Here is a 15,788-nt window from a genome sequence, read left to right as displayed (position 1 = left end):
TAGTGAGAATACAAGCTGAATATGTGACCTTGATTTCTGCATAAAGAGGCTTCAGACTGCACCATAGAAGTGCAAACCTCTCTTGTTTGTTTGCTGTTGTGAAATTGCAGAACTTCAGTCAGTCATTAAATCTAAAACGGCATAATGAAGATAACTGCACGAAAGATGTGTTAAAAGGGGACAACATGACTATTATGCACTGTTATACTTGTATTGTAAAACCATTTAAACATTACTGAATGTTCAAGAAATGGTTTGTTGACATCTTGAGCATTTGCTGTCCTTGGAGGGTGTTTTATGTTTAATAGACATGCCATTTTATTTATATATTTTTTTTGCTACAGTTGATGCAGTGCTATGTTTATTTCATTTATTTCTCTTCTATTTCTCAAGTGGCCTTGTAACTTTTTTTTAACTTTATGTATTTGCTGATGAAGCGTGCATATATATATATTTTTCTTTTTCAAGTTATACAGTGTCATTCTACAAACGGGCTCAGATTCTTGTTGCTGATCTCTGGAACTGCTTTAATGGCCAAGGCTTGGGTGAATTCAAGGACATAGACACGATGACAGCATTTGCAGACTACAGTGTGCCTCAAGTGCTTGCCTTCTTTGGAGCTTTATGTTACTCTCCACGTCTGATGACCTTGCTCGCTAAAGGTGAATTTAATGATTACTTAGGCCCCTTTCAATAAAGTACTATTGAGAATGTGCTTGAAGCATAGCTTGCACATTGTATTTTACCATTTTGCTTGAGCCTTGAAGCGATTTCCTGTGACGAAAGGGCAGTCATCCTCACTATTGGTACATGAGCTGAAGTTCCTACGATGAAACAAGTGGCAGTAGTGACTTTGCATGGGTGCTTTTGGCAGATGCTCTAAAACTTGCTGAGCCCTCCCACGGCTTTATTTGACAGGTGACAAGACCCATCAATGACCCACAGTGCAGTGAATAGGTTAAAAGCATACATAAAATTTCATCTTGAGATCTCTAGATACACACTAGTTCTGAAAGTTCCAAGTCCTTGCTGGGGAGCCCATGTATATGAGCAGCAGTATCCCAAGCTCATCACAAGAGTTGAAGCCTTCCACATTATTGGCACAACAGTACCCTATATTTGAGCACCTGAGTGAGTCCTCTTGTATGTTTGTCCCTCAGTTACTCCACAGTTCTAGTATGATTTATAAAGGTGTGAAGGCTTCTTCCATAAAAAGTGCCTCAATCAGGGAAGGTCTGCTTGTTTTGATGGAAAAACTGAAATTTTTGTGCATGAAATGTACAGAGATTAAAGGTCGAAATTCAGAAATGCTAATTGAGTAGAGTTCACTAAGAAAAAATTTAATTTACCTTTGCACTTTGATTACACTATTGCAAGTCTGTCTGTTTTAACAACAATCTTAATTTCGTGTTCAATAATAGTGAGAGGAAAAAGTGCAGTGCCTACACAAATGCTAAAGCTCAGTAATGGGTTTATACATAAAGACATGTTGTGCTGTAACACACACACTCTGTTTGATTAATTTGTATCTTCCTTGATACCATTGGAGATTCTCAAAATTTCTTTGCACTCCTTGAAACATGAAATAATGTTGTACGCAACAATCAGAAAAGTGCGCAAAGACTAAACTGCTTTGCCTGCCAATTGCACAGGCGTTTATCATTTAAGAGCGAATGGTAAATGAAAGGGAATGGCAAGAGCAGAAGACCATTCAAGGTTCATGAACGACCTTAAGAGCCTGTGCTTGGTTTATGCTTTTGAAGTTGTGCATGACAGCTTCACACAGGTCAGCTAGTCAACATGCAAAACACAGTTGAGAACTTGTAATTGCCAGCAATGAACTGTTTTCATCGAGTGCAGTAAGCCGAATTCTTGAGGGGTGTCATAGTATATCATCCGTTTTCACATATTTTTTCACTTGACCAAGTTTCGCTCTCAATAACATATTTGCAACTTTGGAGCACCCATGTTGCCGTATGGCCAGACTTATTGTTCCCCTTCAAAAAGTGGTAGGCTAGACATTGCTATTAGGTAAGGAAGCATAATAGTGTATGACGTAATTTTCTGCAGGAAATATTTTGCGAAATGGAAGCACAGAAGAAATAGAGATCCGTAGGGCAACAATTCATGCTTGTGAGGTAAACTATTTTTTTCCTTTTATCCTTTTAGCTTATATTGATAAAGTGACCTTTTGATAAAGCCTCGAGCTTTGTGTAGTGGAAAATTTTATTTTTCGCAGACTGAAAACGAGAAATTCATGAGATTTTGCGGGAGACATAAATTGTTCAAAATTAACCTTGTGCTGTATTCAGAACCGTGAATGTGATTTGTATTTTCATGAGCTCTTAGTGTAGCTAAAGTGACCCACGCCAATCTCAAAAGCTGCCAGAAAAAACCAGCTTTTCAATGAACTTTGAGTAAAGCGTGTGGTATACAAGTGCAAAGAGAAAGTTACTGTGAATGTAGCGAGAAGGCAGTATGGGTTTTTGAGATAGGGAAGGCACTGACAGTGTTGAGGGATGTAGAGAAAGCAACAAAATGGCAAAATGATGCAGGACTGGGCAGTTCTAAACACCAGGCAACGATCATGCACTGCTTCTAACCATTCGATGTTCTTAATGTGATTCCACATTCCAAGAAAAACACAGTAGCATCCTGCATCTGCCAGAACTATTCCTGATTTATTGAAGAGCATCCTGTGTCCATCCCAAAAATTTCGTGGCCATGTTGGCAGGTGCTCTGGCAGGTAGCAATTGTGGCGAGCGTTGATTGGTCGACGAGGTGTCTTAAGTGACATGGCTGAGTTTGCAGGTGCTCAGGCAAGAGGTTCTGCGAGGTTTTATCATCCATGGGGTTGCAACTGCTGCCAAACATTATGAAGTGCCTTTAGAAAAGCACTTTCACCCTGAGGAAAAAGAAAGTGTCAAGCAGAATCGAACTGCTATCCTTTTGTTCACAAGCCGGAACACGCTACCTATACACCACTGAGGAGGGAAAAGTGTTCGTTTAGTGCAATAGTTTAGAAGTCTTATATGACCATCTTATACCTACTGTAGAGTGGACAGCTGCCATACATTAGCACTACTAAGCAGTTCCTCTAAGTAGTACTAATCTTACGATTGATAAATAATAATTAACGCTGCTAATTAGTGAACAAATACGACCATTACTTAGCAGCAGTGCATACTTTCCATGCGGCAGTGCTTTGACTTCAACTGTTAAGGATAGTTAAGCGACTTGTAAGTTTTTGTGTCGGCAGTAATGTTTGCCAATTTGCGTTCAGTCTATATTTGAAGGCTGAACACACATGCACATTTGCACATGCACCATACGGCCATGGAGAAGCACTCGTATTATGAAGACCTTGTCTTTAATATGAGGTGTGGAGAGGTGTTCAGTAAGTTTCGTCTCCTTTAGTAAATGGTGGAATTGAAAAGTGTTACGTTAAGATGAAAGCTTGAAATGTTTCTTTTATTATGAGCACATTGCTTATCGATAATTCATCCCCACCAGCGACATAACTCCACCATTGGTGTCCTATTTTCTGCGTGCCATTAAAGAGGAAAGTCAGTTTCTGTTTTGACTCACTTACTTGACAACCAAGGCCATTACACTTCTGGCTCTGCGAGTGTTGTCTTCAAAAGGTTCCCTCATTCTTCTATGATGACACGCAGAGATACTGTGCTCATGGGCGAAGTACACTGCTGCTGGTGTAGGCTATGTTGTCAAGTGACGTGACTCTGAGGAAAGCATTGCAAACATTTATTTGAATGCAGATTACTTGTGTTCTTGATTCTTATTTCTGCTGCTGCTCAATTCATGGTGCTTTCCTGTTTTTCTTATAACCTGAGTGATAGTGTGTTGTGAGCATTGTGAGCACCCCTGATACGAGGTAGCATCAAAACATCAAAGCATCAAAGAACTTAAAACCGCCAACTAGGCCGCCGACCTGCGTGCAACGTGCGCGTCGAAGTTTTGTAACACACCAACAGAGGGCAGCATAGGGCTGCACGCAGTGTTCTAGAAGCACTAGAAGCTGGATTACCTTTGTCATTTAGTTCGTAGAAAGGCATCATCCTATGTGCATCGGGAGCTGTGCAACTGTTGCTATTGGCCTGGAGATGAGCAGAGTCACCACCTTGCGGCGTAGCGGTGAACCCTACGCAGTGTGGATGCATGTTCGCATAGTGTGCCAGCAAGCAGTGATTTATGTGTGTGCGTGCAGCATGTACAAGTGTTTTTTGTTTGTTTCCTGGTTCCGGTGCACTTTTGCTTACATGTCTGCCTCTTACAAAAGAAATGTGAACAGGTTATCATCCCACGCCCCATTAAAGAAAAATACTTGTCTGTATCGATTATGTCATACTGGATAAGGGCATCCTCAGTTGATCTTCGGCGCTTGAGATCCTTTTACGTGCAGAACGAGGTGATACTGTCGTTAGGCACCGTGAAACCAAAAAAATGCCACAGCTACTGAAGCATGCGACCACAGACTGCTGTATAGCAGAATGCAGTTTGAACAGGCCACTCTGCCTTTTCATCGCGGTGCTTCAATGGTAGGTCGCTCAGCTGCTTAATTCGAGAACGGGGAGGGGGCGGGGGGTTCAATCGTGGCCGTTTCGCAAGGCACTCCTCAGATATGGGATTTGACTGCACATTAAACAACCCTAAGTGGTCAATGACACCGAAGCCCGCCAATACATCATCCATCATAGCCGATGTCGCTTCGGCGCATTACACCCCATATCCTTTTTTTTTGCTGATGAAGGCTTCTGCACTTCCATGACAGGGCAGTGATCAAATTTTGCTTTATGAAACGCTCGAACTTTCATAAACATATCTTTCTAGCACATAATTGTTGCACTAATTACATAATACACCTAGATCAATGTACTTATCTGGTAGCCCATTATAATCCCTTAATAATCAATAAGAAGAAATGGGCATGGGTAGGACATGTAGTGCGAAGAGAGGATAACAGATGGTCGCTTAGGTAACAAACTGGTAACAACTAGCACAGGACCGGGTTAATTATGGGAGAGGCCTTCGCCCTGCAGTGGATATAGTCGGGCTGATGATGACAAAAATATCAGGTAAAGTCGATGCTTCTGACAAGGGGAGTAAAATGGCTTCATACAGGCTTAACTATTAGTTCGGGAATAAATACATCTTTATAGTCGCATGATAGGTTGAACTCCATTTCTTTCAGGAGAGTTTTATATTCGGCACCTGTTTTGCAAGCAACCCCAATATTTTGCTTCGCGTAAGATTGAGTCACTGCTCGATAATTCTCGTGATAAAGAAATCTTCAGACACAAAATTCCTTGCCATAACATGACAGCGCCATGCACAGTTTTTTTACGATGTCTTCGCAGCGACTGATTCATAGCTTGCACTTTAACGTTATTGAAAATTAACCTCTGGTAGTTTCAAGTTTTGTTAAGTATGTAAAACTTCTCTCACACAGGGAAATTTATTGGTTTCGTAAAAAAATCATTATACTACTAATTTACCAATATTTCAAGCATCAGAAATCCCTTATATTCCTCGGTTTCAGAAAATTTAGTCATTAGCGCACTGCTACTCTATCAGATTCTCTGACATGGGCGAGATTTCCAGCAGAGTGCCCGTACAGTTATGCATGGTTGCTTAGCCAGAGTTGATGTGCACCAAGTCAATGGCAACCTACTGGGCAGGAAGCTGTCAGTGCTCTATTTGACCAGCTTAATCCTAGAGTCAAGATGAACCAGGCTGTGTCGCAAATCATTCAAAAGTACTGGAGGTCAGAGCACGAATCTAGCATCTCCATGGGGTTGACACTAAATATGCCTGTCTGACACTCGTATAAGACATGTGCACACTGTTGAAAAGGCGATAAGAAACGCGAAGCTGTCATTAGGCAAGGGGTACACAAGTGGAAATCAATAAGAAGAAATGGGCATGGGTAGGACATGTAGTGCGAAGAGAGGGTAACAGATGGTCGCTTAGGTAACAAACTGGTAATAACTAGCACAGGGACGGGTTAATTATGGGAGAGGCCTTCGCCCTGCAGTGGATATAGTCGGGCTGATGATGACAAAAATATCAGCCCATGAGTGCGATACAAAGCAAAAAGCGTGCAAACCGATGCCAGTAAATCTAAAGGACGGGTGCTTGCGTGCCTTGTTTTCCTAAAATCCGCACTCCTTTTCCGAGCATGGGCGAGCGCCGCTGGCTGCTGACCCACACTATCAAATGCTTGATGGGCTTCAAGAAGAAGCCTTCACTTACACATTTCAGCAGTGGCAAGAATGCTGGGAGCATTTTATTGCTATGCAAAGGATTATTTTGAAGGTGTTAGTGTGTAAACAGATAAAGCATTTTCATCATGTGTTACTTCAGTGCCTGCAAAAAGGGGCAGTGAGAGAACTCTAATGAACATTATGATGATGGGCCATATTGTCTCGAAGTGGTGATGGCAGTGTATCAGACATGAAAACCGTTTATTAGGGCTGAAGTACTCTATAGAACAACTCGGTGGTGGCAACAGCAAGTTCACTTGGTGATTGTCACTGGTTAGAATTCTGTTCTTATTAAATATCTGACTGCTGCAAAAGTTCATTGCTGTTCATGTGTTTCTTATGCCGAATTTCAATTTGCATGTGCTTTCTAAGTCGTGCATGCATCAAAACTGTATCCTTTTTGCAGGAAAATTATCCATGCTCAGGAAGTTTGAAAATCAATTCTCTGATTGTTTTTTGCAGCTGATCCGAGAAAAGCCGAAGGAACGAAAGCTATCTTTCGAGGAAATCAATTCTGTGCTAGTATACTATTGCCTTTGGGACTACCGCAGACATGCAGATGATGTTGACAAGCATGTCCCTTTCCACCGCATTCCACTACGTGCAACATTGATGTGCCAACCATACTTCTTGTGTCTCTTTTGGTATCCCTATGTCCTGTGAGGGAGGAAGCACTGACGCCGGACAGGGCGGACGCGTCCACTTCGGCTCCCGACAAAAGAGCCTATTGCGGTGCCAACTTCCATCGGACCACCTTCAAATTATCAATCGAAGATCGGAAGATGACAGGAGTCTGACAGTACCAACTTTTTGGTGAGCGGACCACCGATTTTTCGATTATTGCAGCACTTCCATCGCCTACGCCGGCGTTAGGCTTAGCGCGGCAGCGGAGGAGCGAGTGGGACCGAGAGCACCCTGCGGCTGGCGGCAGCCACCGCGGGGGCGAGGATCTAGACAAAGGAGGTCCACCCGGGCCAACATTTCGCTCGAGAATGGACGGCACCCAAGGCCAACATCTATCGATGGACACCACACCGTGCCCGAACCTGCCTCCACCCGACGGGGAAACAGGCGGAACGTCGGCTGCCAACACCATCGAGACCACCGATACGAATACCACGGACAACACCTTTCAAGGCGAGTGGACAACCGTAGTTTCGAGACTATGGCAGAAAAAAGCGAAAAAACGGGAGCGTCAGGCCAAGATTACCGAGAATACGACAGCAAACACTCAAGTGGGCGAGACGGCGACGACGGCGCCACCAGCCAAGATGGCCGCTGCGGCGGTACATGAATCCAAGATGGCGAGCGGTGCGGAGAGCAGCCGGGGAGGCCGCGGAGGCAGCGCCACCGTGCAAGATTCCAGCCAACGTCACGACGTAGCTGAGGCGCCTGTTCCGAGAGGACGCCGGCCCGGCGCGGAGGAGGGAGCGCGAAATTCGAACCGTTTTAAAGGCGGAGTGGCGGAGTGGCGACTCAGGCGCGCGAAACCACTGCCGATGAATGACGCTAAGGTGACCTTCAGACCCCATCAGGGTCTGGTGGTGAAGAACTTGACAACACTCCAAGCAGCCAAGGCTATAGCGCAAGCCTGCGGAGATCCACAGAATTTTCGTCTGAAAGACTTGTTGGTCCGCCTCCGACCGGGATCCAACATCATCGTCACCAGCACCCCAGACATACAGATGGCGGAGCGCATGATGAGCATCAGAAGCTTGAATTTCGAGGGAAAAGACCATCCGGTCAATGCTTTTATGACTACACCGGAAGAGTACATCAAAGGGGTGGCCCACGGCATCAACCCCGGGGCAACGGAGAAGGAATTAATGGAGAACCTGTTCGTCAGGACCCAGGGCGTGAAAATTATCGCGGCCAGAGCAATGGGCAAGTCCAAGTCGGCCCTCATTGTCTTTGAGGGGCCAATCGCACCGAAGTGGGTGTACTACTATGGGGGAGAGATCCCATGCGATCCGTACAAGCCAACGAAGCAATTTTGCTACACCTGCCGAAAGCCAGGACACCGAACAGACGTATGCCCGAACCCGTCTATCAAGGCATGCAGAAGATGCAACAAGCAAGATCCGGAGGAAAGTCACGAGTGCGAACCCCAATGCGCTCTCTGTGGAGGAGCACATGAGACTGGAGCCACCGGCTGCCGAAGCAAGCTCAAGGAGATCACAAAGAAAACAAAGGGACATCCAAAGTCACGTCAGAGCCGCCCAGAAACGAGTGGCATCATGAAGAAGCATCAGAGGTGGTTCAGTTCGGACGGGGAGGAGGAAACATCGCGTGAGCGGTCCAGGTCCAAGTCCAGGTCGGAGGCCAACGCGGAACCCAAGAAGCCAGCGATGAAAAAAAGCAAGCCAGGCGCCTGGGAGAAGAAGAAAGAGAAGAAAAAAGACCTTGATCAGGTGAGCTGGCCAGCATTGCCCTCCCAAAAACAGCTAGATGAGGAAAGAACAGAAATTCTAGCCGAGCTAAAAGGAATAAGAAAGGAGAACGCAATGATTGCGCAACGATTAGATCAGATGCAGAACCAAATTAACATTACACAAAACAAGTTCGAAAAATCCACACCATCGGTAAATCAGACACCCCCTTTGACTGCCGAAGACGTAGGAAGAATAGTAGAGGAAAAGCTAGCACAGCTGCTCCCACACATCATTGAGCAAATCACAAAGAAAGCCATGGAACAAGTCACAGGCTATATAGAGCAAAAGTTTCAGGCGATGCAAATCGAGATGACCAAACTGATTAGGAAGCAAACAACAGCCACCACAGTAAGAGAAAGGGCTGAGAAGCCATATCACAGGCCTGGACTAGCCAGCTTGCAGTCTGAGACCGATCATGACTAGACGCCAGAAGGCGAAGCAAGACCGCCTAGAGATTTGGCAGTGGAATTGTAGAAGCATCAGACGCAAGAAAGGGATGCTGTCACAGCTGCTGGCCTCACAAGCGGAACCACCGGCTGTGATAGCCCTACAAGAGGTTGGCAGTTCCCCTTCAATTAGCGGGTACGAGGTCTTTGCTGCCGATGACGAGAGCTGGAAGGTGGCGACAATGGTGGAGAAGACCATTACAACTATTCGGCATGACCAATTTAAAGAGATTGAAACACCCCATATCCTTGTGGAGGTGGTCCAAAAGAGTGACAAAAAACAGGGCACTTTTATCCTAAATGTATGCAGCCCCCCCTCCCAACGAAATATCGACTTCGACAGGCTTCTGGAAGAAACATTAAACTTGGTAAGAGAAAATCAGCTAATTATATTAGGCGACTTTAATGCAAAAGACCTGGCCTGGGGATACACTCGACAGGACAAGAGAGGCCGCAGTATTAGAGAGCTAATAGACAGACATGAATTAACACTGGTAACGGACCCGGGAGTGCCCACGAGAACGGGCAACAGTGTGAGCAAGGACACTACCCCGGACCTTACGATGGTCAAGAACTGTGGCGATGTTGAGTGGATAAACACGCTTAACGATCTGGGCAGTGATCACTATATAGTGAGCACGACCATCCACACATACAAGATCAGGCGTCAGGTTGGCGCAGCCAGGATTACCAACTGGCACAAGTTCAGAGAAGCGCAGGAGGAGGACCAAGGCGAGATTGAGGATCTTGATAGCTGGTGCGGGGCGCTGCGGAAAAACAAGCAGAGATTTACGCAAGAACTGACACGCACAAATGAGACACCAGAAATAGACGCCCATCTACTCCACCTGTGGGAAGCGAGGAGGGGACTGTTAAGAAGATGGAAGAAACAGAGGCACAATCGAAAGCTTAGGATGAAAATCGTGGAGATCACAAAGAAGGCGGTGGAGTACGCTGAACAACTGACGAGAGCCAACTGGGGCAAATTCTGCGACTCTCTGCAGGGGACACTCAGCACTTCCAAGACATGGCGAATTCTAAAAGCCATCATGGACCCCACCAAAACCAAGCGAGAGGGGCAGAAGTCGCTGGAGCGGTTGCTACACACATTCCCAGGCACGAAGGAAGACGTGATCAAGGCCGTCCACGACAAATGCTACGGAGTAGACCTAGAGGATCCATATTCATACGCAGAAGATTACAAAGGAGACCCAAATCCGAAATTGGACGAGCCGATCACGGAGGAATAAGTCCGGACAGCAATAGCAAGTGCCACTCGAAACACATCGGCTGGTGATGACAAGATCACTAATGGCATAATTCGGAACATGAGCAACAGCAATATCAAGGCACTGGCACATTTCATGAACAAGCATTGGGAAGCAGGAACGGTGCCAGCGCAGTGGAAATACTCGGTGGTCATCATGATCCAGAAACCCGGGAAAAAATTGGCAATAGAGAATTTGCGGCCCATTTCTTTAACTTCGTGCCTGGGAAAGATTTTCGAGAGGGTTGTCAATAATAGACTAAAAAATTACTTAGAGGATAGCGCTCAGATGCCGGACACCATGTTTGGCTTCAGAGAAAAGCTATCAGCCCAGGACGTTCTCCTGCAGATCAAAGAAGAGGTCTTGACAGGTATCCCACGCTCGGCAGAACATGCAGTTTTGGCAGTGGACATTAAAGGTGCATTTGATAATGTTAGTCACAGGGCGATCTTAGATGGTCTGGCAGACACGAATTGTGGAACCAGAGTCTTCGAGTACGTTAGGAGCTTTCTGAGTAACCGGACGGCCGAAATCAAGATTGGCAATATAGAAACAGAGACCTTCTCCCCGCCCAACAAAGGGACACCTCAAGGAGCAGTCATTTCGCCCACGCTGTTCAACGTGGCAATGATTGGCCTGGCCAGGCGCCTCGAGAAGGTGGAGGGCATACAGCACGCTATGTATGCTGATGACGTCACCATCTGGACGACCACAGGATCACTCGGGGAGAAGGAAGCGAAATTGCAAGAAGCAGCATCTGTCATCGAAGAATATCTAAAACAGAGGGTCTTGGAGTGCTCATCAAGAAAATCAGAACTGATCAGATTCTGGCGAGGGAAGGGCAACCGCTCTGCTCCCACAGATCAAGGCCACAAGCTCGAGATCCGGCTGCAAGGAGAGACAGTACCCGAAAAGACAACCGTGAGGATCCTGGGGATGTGGCTCCAATCGAATCAAAGGTGTCAACACACACTTAATCTGCTCAAGACCTCGACCCAGCAGGTCTCCCAAATGATAGCACGGGTGACCAGCAAAAAGTTGGGGTAAGGAGCCCGACACACTCAAACTGGTCCGCAGCCTCGTTATTAGCAGAGTAGCGTATGCTCTACCCTACTTCAATATGACCAAAGGAGAGGAAGACAGAGTGGACGCCATCATTAAAATGGCTATCAAGACCGCACTCAAGCTCCCCAAGAACACACCGAACCACAAACTAGCAGCTCTGGGTCTGCACAATACAATATAAGAATTAGCAGAAGCCCAAATCAAGTCACAGCTAAACAGACTTCTACAAACGAGGACGGGAAGACGGGTGTTGGAAAGACTGGGATATAGCACACACCTACAGGCTTATAACAAGACAAGAGAAGTATCGCGGGAAGTCAGAAATTGGTACCGCGTTCGGCCCATACCAAGAAACATGGACCCCCGCCTACACCCGGGAAGAAGGCAGGCAAGGGCAGAGTATTATGAAAAAACATTCGGCCAACAAGACACGTCAAGGTTCACCGACGCAGCCTTATACGAAACCAACGCAAAGAGGGCGATAGCCACGGTCACAGACTGCGAAGGCCGGGAGGTAGTTAGCGCCTCGATCCAAAACTGTACAGTCACGGAGGCAGAGGAAGTGGCTATCGCACTGGCCATTAGGCAAGGAAGAGAAACGGGAGAGAGTCTGACGATACTGTCAGACTCTCAATCCGCATGCAGAAATTTTCAACGGGGTAAATTATCTAAGGTAGCGCACCAAATCCTTTCTTCCACAAGCGAGCCAACAAAACAATACACTCAAACACTAGTGTGGATTCCGGGGCATGCAGGGATCACGGGGAATTTGTACGCAGACAGGGTAGCACGACGACATGCAACCTACCGTGCGCCCAACAGTCTCGGGACAGATGATCTGATTCCGCTTGACCCTGACTACACCACAATACTACAACACTACAGAGGCTTGCGGAAAGTATATCCGGAGCCGCATAAAAAGCTCAGCAACGAGGAGGCCATAGATCTGAGGCGGCTACAGACGGGCACCTTCATTAATTTACACATATTACACATGATGCATCCCACGACATTCAGAGACGAGTGCCCGTGGTGCGGGAAGACCCCTACCCTGTACCACATAACATGGGAATGCAGCTCACATCAACTGCAAAAAATTGAAAACCCAAATGAAAGACAGTGGGAGGCTTTGCTGGCCAGCTCTGACCCGGAGGCTCAACTCTACCTGGTCACAAGAGCTCGCAAACTGGCGAAAGCCAGTGGTGCCCTGGACTGGGGGCGCCAACCGCTCGTCAGCTTCGGTTGAAGAGGCGAAGAAAAAGATCTCCGAGCAATTAATAAAGTTCACTCACTCACTCCCTATGTCCTGTTTATTCTGGAGGCATGTTGAGAAGCTCAAATATATAATTTCATCACTATGAGGGCATAATGATGGTCATGTAGGCCAGTTTCACATAGTCATTTCTTCTTTTATGCAAATTAATGTAAACCTCATTTGAGCATTATGAAATCTGAATTCTCTTCATATTTAGGACAAGGTGTTCTTACATATTCATGTTAGCAAAGAGGCAAAAATTCCATCCTTGCATGTACTATGTTTTTGCAAATAACCTTTCAATTATGCATATGTAATTGCCTCAATTCCTAGGAAACCAGTCTAGATGGGTCGAGTCACTTGGTTTTCTGTCACTTGGTAATAAAAATTTTTCCTTCTATTTATATGCCTGTTTCTAGAAGATCATTTTACATCTTCATTGATTTCCAGCCTTCGGTGAACATGCATTGTTCTGCAATTTATCGGAACCATTTTGAAAAATTCTCCCTCATCAACTGGGGGCTTGTGCTTGTTGTTGACCCTTTTGTTGCATATTAAGTTTGACCATGGTCCTTGCCTGGTTTTGTCGCGCATGATGAAAAACGAGGACCGTCCGTGGCGAGATTGAGGAGCAAAAGATGGCAACAATTCTGAGAAAAGGCACCTGTGGCGGGGAGCAAAGAGCAGGATAATCTTCTATCCTTGCATGCGTTAAACCATTGTATTCTTGATGCCTCTCTAAGCAGTCAACTGTCAACACATTTCTGAGTTTACGAATAAAGGGGAAAACAGGTTTGAAAGCAGGTCATGCCTACTATTGTGGCTGCCCATGACACAATGCTACTTACTCGATCGACGCATGTGCACTGGAAGCTAGCGGAGCGTCTGCTCCGGCGACGCCCCATCATTTCACATTTTTGCCACCATGCCAGGAATGTGGCGCTGCCATCGTGTCCTCCTCGACCTCCCTCGTGTGCAGCATTCGACACTTCGCAGCATTGTGCACGGCGCGACGCGGGGGCGGCAGGATCGCAGGGCCACGACGTTGCTGAGGGTAGTTGTGACGTCACACCCGCCGGCTCAGTCGGGAGCGCGCTGCCTCTGACCCGGCGGCCTCTCAGAAAACGTCCAAAATACAGCCATCCGCTCAAAACTAACCTGAATTGTGGTGCTTTCTCAATATTTTTGGATATTTGTTCAGTATACCAAGTTTCCGTGCAATGTACATATATAATATGTTGAGGCATGAAAAGGAAAGAAAAATAAAGAGCCTCTGCCCGTGACAGTGGGATCCTTCATGGAATGTAAGGCAGCAGGTGTGACGTCAGCGCCTGGAAATGGGCATGCATACAACACAGTACTGCTCTGCGCCGTCTGCGCAGACACTTTTCTTCGCTTTTTAGTTTACTTGTTTGTTTGCGGCATCAGACAAAAGCACCGCGGGTCACCGTAAGTTTTGCACGCTCCTGGGTGTTTGAGCCAGCGGCAAGCATCGGCACAAATGTCAGGACAGCGTCACGGCATCTCTATCGCTCGACTGCGGCACCTATCTCTCGCGCTGAAGCTGTGGCCTGCAGCTGGCAATTCTATCCTTCTGTGCCCAAACTACTGGCAGTGCTAGGCATTGGACCAAGCTATTAAATCCACATTTCATATACTCCGTTTCATACATCGGGTGCAACACAGCAAAAGCTACGAAAGTAGTCCGGAAGAAAAAAAAGGAGACATCACTACGCGCTGGACATCATCTCAGTGCGAATCTTATAGAAAAATCAGAGGTCGCGGCGTTGCGCAGCGCGGAGAACACCACTGGCAGGGTTGCGGAGCAGCGAAAACTCGACATGAATGTAAAAGCAAACAAAACATACAAATTCACTGAATAAATATTTTCTCCCCAAAAAAGGTGCTTTTTATGGAGTTGATGGCAAATGTAAGATGTATTAAGCTTGCCGACAAAGCAAGAATTGTCAAGACTATAGAGTTGAACAATCCGCAAAATACAAGAGGGAATACGTAGGGCTGTATCTGCCCTGAAAGATCAAGGGTGAATATCAAGTGGTGGTACAAACTAGGTGGTCCCTTGGTTAAGCTATATAGCCACACTGACCTCTGGCTCATGACACTGGCACTCCTGGGTTGACCTGGGGTAATCCACGGCGCAGTAAGCTTTTGCTTCAATATGCGATTATATATAAGGCCTCACTAGCCCTCATGTGAACTTTCCCATTTTATTTTCCCGCCATATTTGTGAAATCATTATTATTTAATATGAAGACAGAGTTGCCAGTCTCACAATTTTAATATGCAAACAGATTTGCTTGCTTAAAGCAAACAAAAAAGGCTTTGGGCATGTGCATGATTAAAAAAAATGGAGCCCTTCCTGAAGATGGAAAGGAAATGTAGCTATAATGATCATCTTCTGGTCATCTTGCCCTCTTCGGTGGCTCAAGACCTTCGGATCCGATCCTGCGTCTCACGTATAACTTGGTGTAGCTCTTCCGCAAAGGCTTTTTTCAGTTCTATTATTTTTAACAGCCGCTGAGCTGTTTCAGCCTGAAAAAAAGAAGATGCTGACTTTGAGCTCCGATGCCACAGTGATGAAAGTGTCAACAATCGGTACTGCCTTTGGGACTACCGCAGACATGCAGATGATGTTGACAAGCATGTCCCTTTCCACCGTCTTCCACTACGTGCAACATTGATGTGCCAACCATACTTTTTGTGTCTCTTTTGGCATCGTACAGCAGTTCCCTATGTCCTGTTTATTCTGGAGGCATGCTGAGAAGCTCAAATATATAATTTCATCACTATGAGGGCATAATGATGGTCATGTAGGCTAGTTTCACATAGTCATTTCTTCTTTTATGCAAATTAATATAAACCTCATTTGAGCATTATGAAATCTGAATTCTCTTCATATTTAGGACAAGGTGTTCTTACATATTCATGTTAGCAAAGAGGCCAAAATTCCATCCTTGCAGTCAATCCACCTGTCGAAAAAAGGGCCATGTGCAGGGGATGCAAACATTGCCTTAATCAGG

The 15,788-nt window shown here is 45.9% G+C and overlaps 1 long non-coding RNA gene across 1 annotated transcript; it reads left to right on the top strand.

Annotated features, from left to right (window-relative positions):
- The first annotated feature begins 480 nt into the window (after positions 1–480).
- Positions 481–6,802, top strand: LOC146183209 (uncharacterized). Its single transcript, XR_014708478.1, has 3 exons — positions 481–662; positions 2,071–2,138; positions 6,744–6,802. It is a non-coding gene; the product is annotated as an uncharacterized LOC146183209 (long non-coding RNA).
- Positions 6,803–15,788: the final 8,986 nt, after the last annotated feature.

This window comes from Amblyomma maculatum, chromosome 7 (assembly GCF_055883805.1).
Source record: "Amblyomma maculatum isolate TAMU_Amacu chromosome 7, ASM5588380v1, whole genome shotgun sequence".
NCBI classification, from domain to species: domain Eukaryota; kingdom Metazoa; phylum Arthropoda; class Arachnida; order Ixodida; family Ixodidae; genus Amblyomma; species Amblyomma maculatum.
Note: the sequence above shows the minus strand (reverse complement) of the source record. Positions and strands in the feature narration are given on the sequence as shown.